The sequence below is a fragment of the Ambystoma mexicanum genome, chromosome 12 (genome assembly GCF_040938575.1).
Source record: "Ambystoma mexicanum isolate Mex_15411 chromosome 12, UKY_AmexF1_1, whole genome shotgun sequence".
In the NCBI taxonomy this organism is placed as follows: Eukaryota; Metazoa; Chordata; class Amphibia; order Caudata; family Ambystomatidae; genus Ambystoma; species Ambystoma mexicanum.
Window position 1 is genome coordinate 695,608,912 of NC_090936.1, and position 13,933 is coordinate 695,622,844.

Genomic DNA, 13,933 nt, shown 5'->3' on the forward strand with positions numbered 1-13,933 from the left:
GCTTGCAAAGTTATCTATGTTGATATTGCGCATGTTGCAAATAACTTTTTGTAGTTTACTAATTCATTTTGTTAGTGGTTTCATTTTGTTCAAAATTGATATAAACAATTTCCGTTTGAGGAGCATTGCACTGTCTATGAGAGCTTCCAGCATCAGTTTTCTGTGGTAAGTTTCATGGGTTGAACGTGATTTCTCTGCCGTTTTTATAAGGTTCTGAAGCACTATATGGAGTAACTTTGTTTGTAAAACGAATTTTTGGGAATGTTTACCTGTGGCTCCGTTAACATTGGTAGATGCAGTGCTGGCGCTACCGGTAGTTGTATTCTTCTTAATACATTTCTTTGTAGTTTTACATTTTGGAAGAGGGGCCACACTTTTGTTCCTGCTAGCTGGTTCAGTTTTGCTCAGTGACTGTATTAGCTGTTTTGTTTGAACATTTCGTACAAACTCTGCTATAGGTGGATGACTATTTTGCATGCTTTTAGTTTTATCTGCTCTGTTTGTGTGTTGTTTTCTATGGAGTTGATTTTTGGTAGGCATTCTCTTTTGTCCGTTGGAGAAAAAGGAAAGTGTGTGTTTCAAAGTTGCACAATTTATTTGCCTGCACTGTGTATGAGAGTATGAATATCAGGGTAGGCATAAGTAGAGGGGTATGTGATTGTGCGCTGGGCTATTACTTCTGGTTTGTAAGGTTGTACTGCTATCTGTGTGTGTTGATATGTGAAAGGTTTGCTGCAGTTTGTATGACAGTGTACTGTGCATGAATAAGTAAGGACATTACAATGTTTTCACAAAACTAGTGGGTCTTACGAGACTGGTGTTCACATGAGAATACAAAGAGTGGACCTGATGAGGTGCAATGAGTATGAGTGAAGCAAATGCTGTTGGGTTGCATATAATTTGGTAGTCAACAATACAGGAACACCTCACTGTCTGAGTAACAGGAAGAATACTACTGCAGTACTGCACTTACTCTGTTGGATGTGAAGAGTAGGTTTCTTCTGAGTTTTATCTTCTAGTAGAGATGTTTCTGTGTTTCAGAAGGCTGTTCTTCACTGCAATTGCGAAGAGAAAGTTAGTGGGTATGTGTGTTAATGGCACAATAATTACTGTAGGAGAACATATGTTTACACATTGTAGGACAATTTGTTGGGAGGCCGAGTTAGTAACATTGTACGTGATTACAAATACGGTTGTAACACTGCTGTTGGTCCAGATAGGTTGGCACTACATTCCTAACACTTGTTTGGCAGCAAGCTTCTCAGTGTCACGAGGATATTAAAGGCCATGTTGGCCTGAATAGTCAAATGTTAGTCAGTGTGTGTGGGCAATTAAACAGCACTGCATAGGAATGAGGACTTGGGTGCATCAGCATTGTTGGTATGGGGGCCAGTGGTGCAGTGATAATTATGCCCTATGGGGCTGCACATTTTCAAGAGTGTGAGTTGTTGTTGCACTACTTGCATTGGAAATGGAGTAGTATAAGTCCTACTAGGGTGAGAAAAAGGTAGAAGCCCAGAAAGATATACAGATTAGAAAGAAGAATGTGAGTGTAAGGAATTTTATTAACTTTCCCACACATAAATGCTTGCTACATAAGTGCCATTGCAGTATGTTGTAGAAATCCTTTCTTGTTGCTTTCATCTATTTATCACAATTTACAGATAGCATTGTTGCCACTGTACACATGCATTTGTTTTCTTTCCTTCAAATGGTGCCAAAATTCGTAGTTGTAAGTGCAGTGAATTTTGTTAATTGTGCAATCTATGTCCCTGCCATGCATTGGTAACATACATGCAGTTTTCGTTTTATGTGTGCATTCTGGCCATTTTACAGCACGTGTGTTAGTGGGAGAAGTGTTTGTAAAAGAAACTGAAGGAAAGAAGAAAATAACGGTTTGCACATTAGAATGGGTGACATGGGCAAACATGCATGTCGTGGTAATGTATTGACGTTTCACATAGGAGCTGGCACTTGACGTTGCTGTGCAAATGTTCCAAATGTGCTGTGCTTTTTTTTTTTTTTTTTACAAATGAATCACAGAGGGTGCTGCTAAAAGTGAAATATGTGGTTTGCAACTGTTATGCAAGTGGGCTTTAGAAGAAAACTTTGAAAGCACACAGCATTGTCAGTAACTGCCACTTGATGTCAGGAGATGGGACAAATGACAGTATGCTTATTGAGTAGGTTATGCAGGGTAAGTGGCAGGCACCCTGTTCAAATGCATTTGTAAAAGAGTTGCAAATGTACTTTACAAAAGATATACTTACCTGTAGTTTGTGTTGATGGATCTAGATGTGGATAAATCTGAAAGCAGAAATCTTGGTGAGTTTTACAGCACTTTTTGCTGGAGGTGCTTTGCAATTACAGGAGACCTGTACTCTGAATGTTGAACAGTACATCTAAAGTGTTGAGATGAGATGACAGAGTGAGTTGTAGAGTTCTTGTATGAGATTGATGGATGGTTGTGTGCTTGATGAACAGTAGCCGATGAGGGAGTGCTGCAAAGAGTTAAGAGGAAAGGGAAGAAGGGCTGCCCCTGTGCTACGTGGTCCAAGGACAGCACGGTAGTCTGCAGACAGGGCGTGCCACATCCAGGACATCTCAGCATGCCTGGCATGGAAATGGGACTGTGGGGATTAGCCAATCAGGTGTTCAGGTTGTCCTTCATAGGAAGAGAGGGCAATACTGTTTTGCATCTCTGTGTGAAGTGAAGATGGCAGCAATGCAGGAAGTCAGGGTGTTGATTGTTGAAGATTCATTTGTCAATGATCTGGAGAGGCATGCAGCAGGAAGAGGCATTTCTGCCAATCTAGGTTTTGAAGGAGTGGAGGCTTTGTGGTCCAGTGTGCCTGGCCGTAATGTGCAAGGAGTGCTTGGTCTTTGCAGAGTTATGGCCACTGTCAGCTTTCCTGATGTTCTAGTGGTGCATTGTGAATCACTGCATTTGGGTTATATCAGTGCTCTAAGTTTGCTTAGTGCACTGATGGACTTGATGAAGGCACTGAGGCTGATTTTTTCCCAGTGCAAAGGTGGTTTTCTCACAGATACCAACTAGAGCAGTATGGAATAACCCCAATGTACTCTGTCCTCAGCAAGATGTCGGAAGGTGTCTTGTAAACAGAAGCACATCTGGATTTTTGCACAGTGCTGCTATGTTCACTTTCCACAATGAGAACATGAATTCTCTTAGTGTGGACTTTTTCACTGCAGATGGCATTTCTTTGTCCACCATTGGAAATGACATTTTCTTTTACAATTTAACGGATGCTTTGAACAGGTTCATGTAAGACTGTACAGAAGAAGAGAAAAGGCCCAAACAAAACCAAAAATAGGTGTTTGTTTACTAGCACCTGAAAAAAAAGAATCTTTTCAGAGCGACCACTGAAGAGCAAATCTCCAACCCTGAGTTAAACTTCTGTCCCCACCCCCTTGAATTGGCTGATTTATCCACCGACATTGCGGTAGTTCACGGATCGCACGTGCCACATCCGGGGCTTTTCAGGATGGCAGACATGGAAATGTGGATGCCAGAGGATTGGCCAATAAGGTCCCCTGGATGTGGTGTGCAAGGAGAGAGTGTGGCAGACGGTCTGTTTGCTGACAGGAGTGCAGATGGCTATGGCTCTGTATTTTAGGAGGCATAGTGTCTGGATTTTGGGGGACTATTGGATACATAGGTTGCAGGTGTATGCAGAGAACTGTGGAATGTCTGCACATCTTGGATTTCATCATGTGGATGTGCACTGGTATGGAGTGCGTGGCATGCAGTGGGTGGACTTGGTTCATCTGTGTGCCACTTTGGTGATGCACCATCATACAGCCATTATTATTGTTCATTGTGGAGGGAACAGTTTAGGCTATGTTACTGGAATCTCACTGCAGTTTACAACGAAGGAGGCACTTGGGGAAAGTCATGGACATGTTTCCAAACTCCTGAGTAATTTTTTCTCACATTGCCCAGAGACAGATGTGGCTGTGCTCTTCATTTGGTCTGCAAATGGAGAAAGTGAGGCACAATGTCAACAAGGCTGTTTGCGTATTTTTGAGAGATGTTGGCATGTCCTCCTTCCACAATGAAAACATTATATTTTGGAGCACCAACATTTTCTGCAGAGATGGAATCCATCTCACTGATGCTGGCAATTAGCTTTTTTTGGGAAATATCCAAAAGGCTTTGCAGCCCTTTTTGCAACTATAGAAAGCATTTTTGCAGTAGGTGTTGGCCACTTTAAACTTTCCATAAAGAAAAACAACACAAAAGGGCTCTTTTCGGAGCCCCCACTTTCTCCCGGAAAAGAGCCCAATGTTTTTGATGGTGCCACCACCTACATTTTTTAAAAGTCGTCTGCAGACTACTGTGCAGTTCTTGGACTGCGCAGGGGCCTGCACCATTTCTTTGGTATTTGTATTTTTGAACTGTGAAAGGTGGCTGTGAAAAGAGCTGTTTTCTTTTGGTTTTTGTTGTTTTATATTTTTTTGGGTGTTTTTTAGCATGGCACACAAGGAAGGGAAGGTAGGGTAGGGAAGGGGCACCAACCAGAGGGACAAAGGGGCAGGTGGAGAGAGGAAGATGTTGGGTGGGCCTCATGGATGTAGGGGGCAGTGTCCCTCATACTCCCGGACCATAGCCTCAAAAGAACTCCAGAGTTGCTTCCCCCTCGAGAGTACTGCATCGCAGTACATACACATTACAGTGACACGTGAAAGGTAAGGGTCAGCTGCGGTGCGTGTGGCCTGCGAGGCTGGTTCAGGGATCCGCTGCCCCACAGGAGTGTCCCTTGTGGTGACAGGAGCAGATGCATAGGATGCAATAGAGGAACTCAACCTGCTACCTTGTTCGAAGGGGACAACCCTCCGAACTGCTGCCTTCTGGTTCGACCTCAGGTGGCACTGCATTGAGGTGGTCCCATAGCTGTACAGCCCAGGCTTGCTCAGTGCAGCAAACCTGGCTGCACATGCTTGGGGACCCCCACCAATGGTGGTAAAGAGCCTCCACACCCAGGACTCACATTGGCAGCTGGTAGTGGGGACTTTGACTACTTCATCCTCTTCCTCTTCTTGATCCCCCTCTACACCACCACACCTGTTCCCTTCCCCAGGCCCTCCAAAAGGTGGTTGTGGTGGTGTTGGTGGTGTGGGTGGTGCTGAGGAGCCAGCAGCAGCCATGGTTGCCATTTGGAAAAGCACACACAGCACAGCACAAAAGCAATTCCTGCAAGGAGCCAAAACAATTCCAGCAAAGAGCAAAAAGCAATTCAGCACGGTGCTAAAAGCAATTCCAGCAAGGAGCCAAAAGCAATTAGCAAGGACAAATCTGGAGAAGTGTTCTTTCCTGGTCAGCCAAAACAGAATGAGCAGCAGCAGTGGGGTGTGGCCTTTTATAGGGGTGCAGGAGCGCTCCCGCAGATACTTTGAACACCAAGCTGGGCTAAAAAAGTTGCCGAAAGTCTTTAGATTGACCATGTCATGGTCTAGGACCTCTGCAAGGGTGAAGTTTCAGCTCAAAACACCTTGGATTGGCCATAAAAAAACTTTTTTTTACTGTTTGGGGGCCTGGACAGTGTTTGCAAATAAGGACCGACGCTCAGCTTGGGTGCGGTTACATGGTGACATCACAAGCGTTCACAAATGGGACGGCTGTCCATAGGACACCGATTGCGTGGGATGCGGTGTTCGCATGTGCCTAGATGTCCGTAGGACTGGGCCGGGATCCCCAAAATAATCAAAAGTGTGCCAAATGCAGCAGACAGATCTGAACAGGCGCGGTGTTCGGAGGGCATAGGGGATTAGATGTGCCTGCGCTCATGTGTCTCTAGGACAGAGATGGGACCCTGAAACTAAATAAAACTGACACAACTTTACAGACTTTGTAGACAGGTACAGTGTTCAGCGGGCACAGGGGTTCGGATGCGCATGCGCCCAGGTGTCTGCAGGACAGGGCCTCGGCCCCCGAATCATATAAAAATGCACCATCATTTTGCAGACATGTCCGGACAGGTGCGCTGTCTGTAGAACACCTCCATCTTGATTAGGAACAGCCCGTACAGGCGCGGTGTCTGTAGGATACCTCCATTTTGATAACGGACAGCACGGACAGTCGTGCGCACCGCGGACTTCTAACAGGTCTTTTTAAAAAAAAATAAACACAGACACAGCAAGAGTAAACACATACAAATGTATTAAGACAGATGAAAAACATTCAATTAGGAAAGGGACGGAGTAGCGGAATGGGAAACATACACAGGGGAACTGGAGTTTTGCAGAGGCTGGTTATCAGGGGAGGAAGGGATGGATATCTCATCATAACGTCTCTGACTACAGGGAATTTGGTTGGCTGAGACAGGGGCAAGGGGTACAGGTATAAGTGGGGCAGTGGTAATTCATATTTCCCCCAATTATTACCCAATTCTTGCCCCCAGGCTCATTAGTTAATTTCCCACACTGTCAGTTTGGGTCTGTATGTGCCCACCCACTTGTAGAGCAGCTGGTGCTTCCGGGCCATTCCCTTCATTTGTAGTATGTACTGTTAAAAACACATGTTTCATTTACATGTGAAGCAATGTGCATTCATTTTCCTACTTCTGAAATTGCACTGTGTGTACCATTAGATTTGCTATCATCACTCATTTCATTAAGAGGGCAATTCTCCTCAAGCCACTCCTGGGTGCTTGCCATTTCTGTGTAAAAATAAAATGCATTTAACTTGTCATGTACACAGAACAAACTCCACAGTTACAGGAAGATATGTAGTGTACTTACGACTTTCTTGTATGGTTCTGCTGTTACTATGTTGCACTTCCCTGTGACAGTTAGTTCTCAGTGTGTATGCAAAGCAGCACTGATGTAATACTGTTGGATGCACATTTTATTTTTCTGCTTGGTGAATTCCATTATGTTGCACACCCTTTGTAATTGCCCTGCTGCTTTTATAAGTACAGAGTTTGTAGACCTACGTCATTTTTCCTTATAATACACTTATGTGTTGCTCTTTAAAACATATTCAGTTTCTTTGCTGCATGCTACAACAATGTAAAACAACCCCTAAGCTTTTGGGCAGTGTGGATGCTGCCCGATGTCCGCAGACTCTGTCGCTATCACATTGTGCCAGTGGGGTGAGTATATTGTATGGTACATGTACACAAATTAAGGGTATGCTGGTAAAATCCTGTGAAATTCAGTGAAACAACTTTGTTAAAGGGACATTATGGTTAAGTTGGGCTAATACAAACCTATGAAATTCAGTAAAAAAACTTTGTTAAAGGGAAGTTATGTTTATGTTGCCCTAATAAAAACTATCAAATTCAATGAAAAATGTGTTAAAGGGACGTTATGGTTACTTTGCATGAATAGAAACCTATCAAAACCAGTAGAGAAAGTGTAGTGAAAGGATATTATGGTTACAAGTAAAATCGAAAACCCCCAGAAAGTCACCAGTTATGGTAAACTAATCAATAATAACTTGCCCCACCACTGTGCACTGCTAAGACTAACACCCATGACATCAAGATGACATCACAAATGTCATTGATGACATCACAGTCGACAGTCATACCAGGAGCAAGGGGACCGTCACCCATCGCCACCAGGGCGACCCCCGTGAGGGGCCTTGGATAGTTGCCAGATGAGGCTGCATCAGCAGTCAATCTCTCTTGGCCCTGTGGACACGGCAAAACTGTTGCCAGTGGGCTGCAAAACTGCCAGGGCCTTCCCAGCCAACCCAGAGCCGGTCACAGTGCACCACCATGAAGGATATGGTGGTGACCCCACCGCCACGCTGTGATGGGATCCCACCTGGTTAGTTTCTTTTCCTTTGCTTAGTAATATGTTTAAATTCAGCAGGTTACCATGTCTGGTGTGAGGTCGTAGTCAGGGATACGAGGCTTGGGCAGCTGGCCTTCGACCCAAGGCTGCATGTGGGTTTTTTCTCAGCCCTACACATGCGGCAACAACTGAGTGTGCACTGCCCCGATCTGCAGCCAGAGCCCGCCTGAGGGGAGGTTTCCTGCTGGATGCAGTCATGAGGCCATCCCGCACAGGCAGTCGTGGGACACCACAGACAGCCACTCACAGTACATTCAGGCGCCCAGGGGTAGGAGAAGGTGTGTCAGGTTATTTAAGGCCCACCAACACCACCACCATCACCACAGGGACACACTGGGTGCCTGGCCCTCCCGAACTACATGAGGTGGGGAAACAGGGAGGCCAGAATGTGCTGGCAACAAGCCTGCATGCCAAGGCCAGAGATCCTGCGACCTTGCTGATCAGGGTCTGACCTTAGGGGGATGAAGTGAATGGGGTCCCTGCGACAGCCCCAGCCACGCCCCTTCCCAGGGCACTTGACATCAAGTGACCCTCGGACAGGCATAGCCCTGGGAGGAACCTGGGCCGCAAGGTGCGTTCGAAGTGTAGATGATCAATGTGTTCTGCAATTCATATTTATTCTCTCTGCCAGCTGTATTCTTCAATAACGCATAAGACGAGTGATCCACCACCAAGAGTCACAGGCAACTTTTTTTCCCAAACATCAGCCCGTACCTGCTGGTGCAGGTGAGGCTGGGGGTAGGCAGCACCACCTATCCTGGCCATTACTCCCCAACAGCAGTGGGTTGCCAGAACCCGATGCCTGCCCATCAAGTAGGCCGGGTTGTGCCATGGCTCAGAGCTCACCCAGCATTCCAGGTCCCTGTCCGCGTGGGGAGGCGTCCTTCAAGAACAGTCAGGTTTCCCTCAGCTCCCGGCTGTCTCCACCCAGGACTTCCCTACCGACTGGGGTGCACCCACCAACACCTGCAAGCTGGTGGGTAGTAGAGAGGTGCATGGCCGGCCGGCATGGGGGTTCAGGGTTCAGCTAAGAGAGGAGAGGAGGGCCACTAGGGGCTCCCTCTCTGGTGCGTGGTTGTGGATGTACTCATCTGTCTGCTGGGTCCGGACCCCCTCTGGTGGAAGGGATGCCACTCCCCGGCACCTGGTCCCCCACGTGCCCTAGCTACGTACTGCTCTTCTGGCTGACCGTAGGATGAGAGGAGCCCTGGGCTGTGGGTGTGCGTGTCTGGGATACATCCGAGGTCGGGCCCATGGCTCTCCCTCTGGCTACTCAGCTGTTAATGATCCTTCCACAGGTTCACCTACTGAAACCTTGGTATGACTTTTACTTCCTTTAGATAGTCAAGTTTGATCATCTTCTCGGTGCTCCAGAAGGGCCATTGCTGAACCCGTCAGGCCCATCCAAGGACCTCACTAAACCATCTAATCGGTAGTAGCGATGGGCGGTGTGTACAAAGGGCAGGGACTTAATGAACGCAAGCTTATGACCCGGCCTTACTGGGAATTCCCCATTCATGGGAAATAAATCCAATCCCCAATCCCTATCATGAATGGGGTTCAGCTAGTTACCTGCATCTGTCAGCCAAAGGGTAGGCACTCGCTGATCCATTCAGTGTAGCACGCGTGCAGCCCCTGACATCTATGGGAGTCACATACCTCTTATTGCTCGATCTCCTGCGGCTGAATTCCACTTGCCCCTCTAAGAGGTTGAACGCTGACCACGGGGGGTTGCGTAATTAGTTAGCATGGAGAATTCTCATTCGTTATCAGAATTAACCAGACGAATGGCTTTACCAACTAAGAATGGATCCTCATGAAAAAACAATACAAAAACATATACTTTCTTTAACTTTCCCAGGATGTTGTAATTGTTCAAACGTGTGGTGGGATAACCCTTTGTCTTCTTCTGAGTCTGATATTCTAATGCTTTCTTTGATATGACTCCTATAAAAGCATAGAAATTGAGTATTATATATGACTCCTTAGTCATGTAGTGGTAATTATGTTGAAAAATCACCTACTCATTCTTTTGAGTGACAAAAATGGCCAGTGTTGTCTTTTTTCTTTTTGTAATCCATGAGTTATTTCAAAATATTCACTGTAATGGTGGAAAACAAAAAGGAGGGCAAATGTCTGTTGTATAGTTCCTGGGCTTATGTGGCATTACTTGTCCCCTATAGTAGGGAATACTTTAAAGATGAATTCATATGTATATGCCCTAATTTATTACTCTAGTTGAAAGCATGAGCTCCGCTCTTTTGTTGTCTGTTGGAATGACTAGTTTCTTAATGGTGTTCCCACATTTAAATGTCTCTTTTTCACTTCATGTGCTGTGTTACAGACATAGAGGAATGACTCATCTTCTAAAGTTATGTGGTCGTCATTTTAGTACATCGAATTGAAAAATATGCCTGATGTCCCTTTCCTGAAGGGTAACAACACAAGTCCTTTTGTGTACAATGTTACTTTCTGTTGGCCATTTTCATTGTTCTTTTCTGCACTTATGTCTTATTCTATAGTTCACTGGGATGACTAGTAAACAAATGCTTTATATAATATTTTGAATTAAATGTCTGACTGAAATAGGACATACCCTTTTCATTCAATTGCTTTATTTATTAAGGTAATTCCTGTTATTATTTTGTTTAATAATTATATTCTTAGTAGTCTGCTAGAACTAAGTCTGGGGAGGGAATGGGATTAGAGGTCCAGGGAAAGCACAAGAGAAAGGCATTGCTAAATGAGTCCTGAAGTATAATTAAATATGATACATTTGATAACCCATCTTTCAGTACAGCATTATGGCATCTCAAATATTTAAATGCACCCTTACTCGTACAGAAAATGTCCTTGATCATGGTCTTTGTGAAAGCCACATGTAATTGTGGTTGGAAGGGAAATCCAACTTGCTTGGCATCTTCATAGAATGTGTTCTCAATCACCTTCTATCAGTGACAATTGAATCTTTTTCTACACTTTTGAGTCCTTCTGTATTGCAGTTAGTATGGTTTTCATTCCAATGTGCAGACAATAGTTGTCTCAGTGTACATAATCCTCTTATGTGTTTCAATATTCTTGTTTTATGTGCATGAATTGTGCTTCCAACATATATTAAGTCACATAAAATACAGAATATACACTAAATGGCAGGTGATGCAATGGATGCAGCTATTCATTTGATAAACTACTTGGTCTGTGACTTGGATATATTTTGTTTAATGAAAATATACACATGTTGTTTGTGCACTTTGTGACAAATTCTTAGATATTGGCACTTCTCCTTGAGTGGGACCCCATTCCCAAGAGGCCAGGGAGGTGAGGCCACTGCCCGATTGTCCCCCTGGGAATGGTACTCAATGGGAGGAGCTCATGGGGAGACACTCCCCCTCTAGGGACAAGGTTGACTATCTAAGGAGAAAACGGCATAACAACCCTCACCCAACACCTCACATACCTCCCTACTATGTACGCCCCAGCGCCTTACCAATATTTCCATGTATCTCTGCAAACCTGAAGATTGACCATCTACTGAGAGTAGATCCAGGTATTGCTACAGTCCCAGGAAAGCTGACAAAACTAAAAGTACTGAAACAAGATGGCTCGAGAGAGAGGTATAACGATTACCATGGAGCCACTAACAACAAGGACTGATGTTATGCACGCGTGGGACAATCCCTACAATAAGGACACTGAAGAAGGACTGAAGGTGTTCTACCACAGAAGTGAGGAGTCCACATCAGCTGCATGGGAAGTTCAAATGGGGCGAAGGGAGCAGAATGGGAGACGTTGCCGACGCTGAAGCAGCAGAGGAGCCAGTAGGAGACTGACTCCTACTGGAACCGCCAAAGGAGTTGCAGTCCCCACGGGTTATGACATTGACCACTGGGTCCAAACAGGCAACGTCTCTGAGTGGGGAGCAAGAGGGCAAGTCGTTGCCAGTGCTGAAACAGTGGAGCTTGAGGATCTGCTGGAGAAAGCAGCCGGTCGGATCAGAAGGGAGCCGGAGAGGCTGGCAAGAAGAACCACAAACCCTGGAAGAACCGGCGGCGCGTCCTGTTTGTGAAACAGGTAACGGGAAATGTGGGAGACCTGGTGGGGTGGAGTGGAGAGCCAAGCATTGCCTCAGGGATAGAATCCCTCGTCCCAGTGGTACCAGAAATACCACTGGCCACCAGACCAGAGTAGAGTCGGGGACCTGCATATAATCCGAGAGAGAGTTAGCGGGAGTCTACCTTATGTTATTTTGCATTTATATAGTGCCTTATACACCATTGGTATGGTCTGAAGGTGCTTGTAGGTTGAACGCCCTTGGGAACCGAGGTTCAAGTCAGTAGAGAGAGTAGAGAGAGTCAAAGGTGCGTGTGAGCACCGGATATGTGTGCAGCTGGTGTGGCATCCGTGTAATAGCTGCTTCTTAGCGGTAGGTGTGGTGGTTGAGAGATCACGAGTATGTGTTCGTTCTGGCAGGATTTATCCAGACCGATTGTGGCTGCTTTAGGCCTGAGGAGAACGCCTGGCTGGGGTGTGTAACCAGCAGTGTTTAGTTAGAGTGATGTGGAGTATGCGGCAGATGTTGGTATGCGAACAGCTATACCGAATGGTGGTATAGTATCTCTGTGTTCTAGTTGAGTGGTGGTGTAAAGAAGAGAGTAAGCATGGTGATGTGATATGATGGGTTACATGCTCTTTCAAACGTTCCATGCACTCCAAACCATTCGATGTAAGTCGCGCAATTTTATGCACTCCAGTCCGCCCGACGCACTCCAGTCCGCCCGACGCACTCCAGTCCGCCCCACGCACTCCAGTCCGCCCCACGCACTCCAGTCCGCCCCACGCACTCCAGTCCGCCCCACGCACTCCAGTCCGCCCCACGCACTCCAGTCCGCCCCATGCACTCCAGTCCGCCCCATGCACTCCAGTCCGCCCCATGCACTCCAGTCCGCCCCATGCACTCCAGTCCGCCCCACGCACTCCAGTCCGCCCCATGCACTCCAGTCCGCCCCATGCACTCCAATCTGTTCCACGCACTCAATCAGTTCCAGCCACTTGGATACGTTCCATGCATTCGAATCTGTTTCATGTACTCTGATCCGTTCTGTGTATTTCTAAGTTGTTTTACGCACTCCATCCACGTATTTCACTTGTACCATCCACATAGTTCCCGTACCTTTCACATATTACACCAGTACCATCCACATACTTCATGTGTACCATCCAAATATTTCAGCCGTTCCGTCCACATACGTCACCCATTCCATCCACATACGTCACCCGTTCCTACCAAATACATCACCCGTTCCAACTACATACATCACCCGTTCCAACTACATACATCACCCGTTCCAACCACATACGTCATCCGTTCCAACCACACATGTCACCCATTTTTTTCACATACATCACTCGTTCTATCCATATACGTCACCCATTCCATCCACATACTTCACCCATTCCGTGTGCTCTACGCACTCATCTGCTCTACATGCTCTATGCACTCATCCGCTCTACATGCTCTACGCACTCTCCCGCTCTACGCACTCTCCCGCTCTACGCACTCTCCCGCTCTACGCACTCTCCCGCTCTACGCACTCTCCTGCTCTACGCACTCTCCTGCTCTACGCACTCTCCCGCTCTACGCACTCTCCCGTTCTACGCACTCTCCCGCTCTATGCACTCTCCCGCTTTTGTGCCGGTCTCACACACCCCTCCACTCTTACGCACTCATTCGCTCTTACACACTTGTCTGCTCCATACACTCGTCCGTTCTACCCACTAGTCTGTTCTACGCATTAATCCACTCCATACATTCCTCTGTTCTTACACATTCCTCCGCTCTGCGCACTCATTCCGCTCTGCGCACTCATTCCGCTCTGCGCACTCATTCCGCTCTGCGCACTCATTCCGCTCTGCGCACTCATTCCGCTCTGCGCACTCATTCTGCTCTGCGCACTCATTCCGCTCTGCGCACCCATCACGCTCTGCGCACTCAGCCACCCTGGGCACCCACGCACTCATCCGCTCCCCGCACTCGTCCGCTCTATGCACTCGTTCTTTCTACACACTCATGTGCTATATCCACTCATCTGCTTTACAAAAGCGTTCGCTC

At 46.5% G+C, this 13,933-nt stretch overlaps 1 pseudogene; it reads right to left on the minus strand.

The window, feature by feature from the left end:
* Positions 1-8,350: 8,350 nt before the first annotated feature.
* Positions 8,351-8,503, minus strand: LOC138514892 (5.8S ribosomal RNA; annotated as a pseudogene).
* Between the last annotated feature and the right edge of the window lie 5,430 nt (positions 8,504-13,933).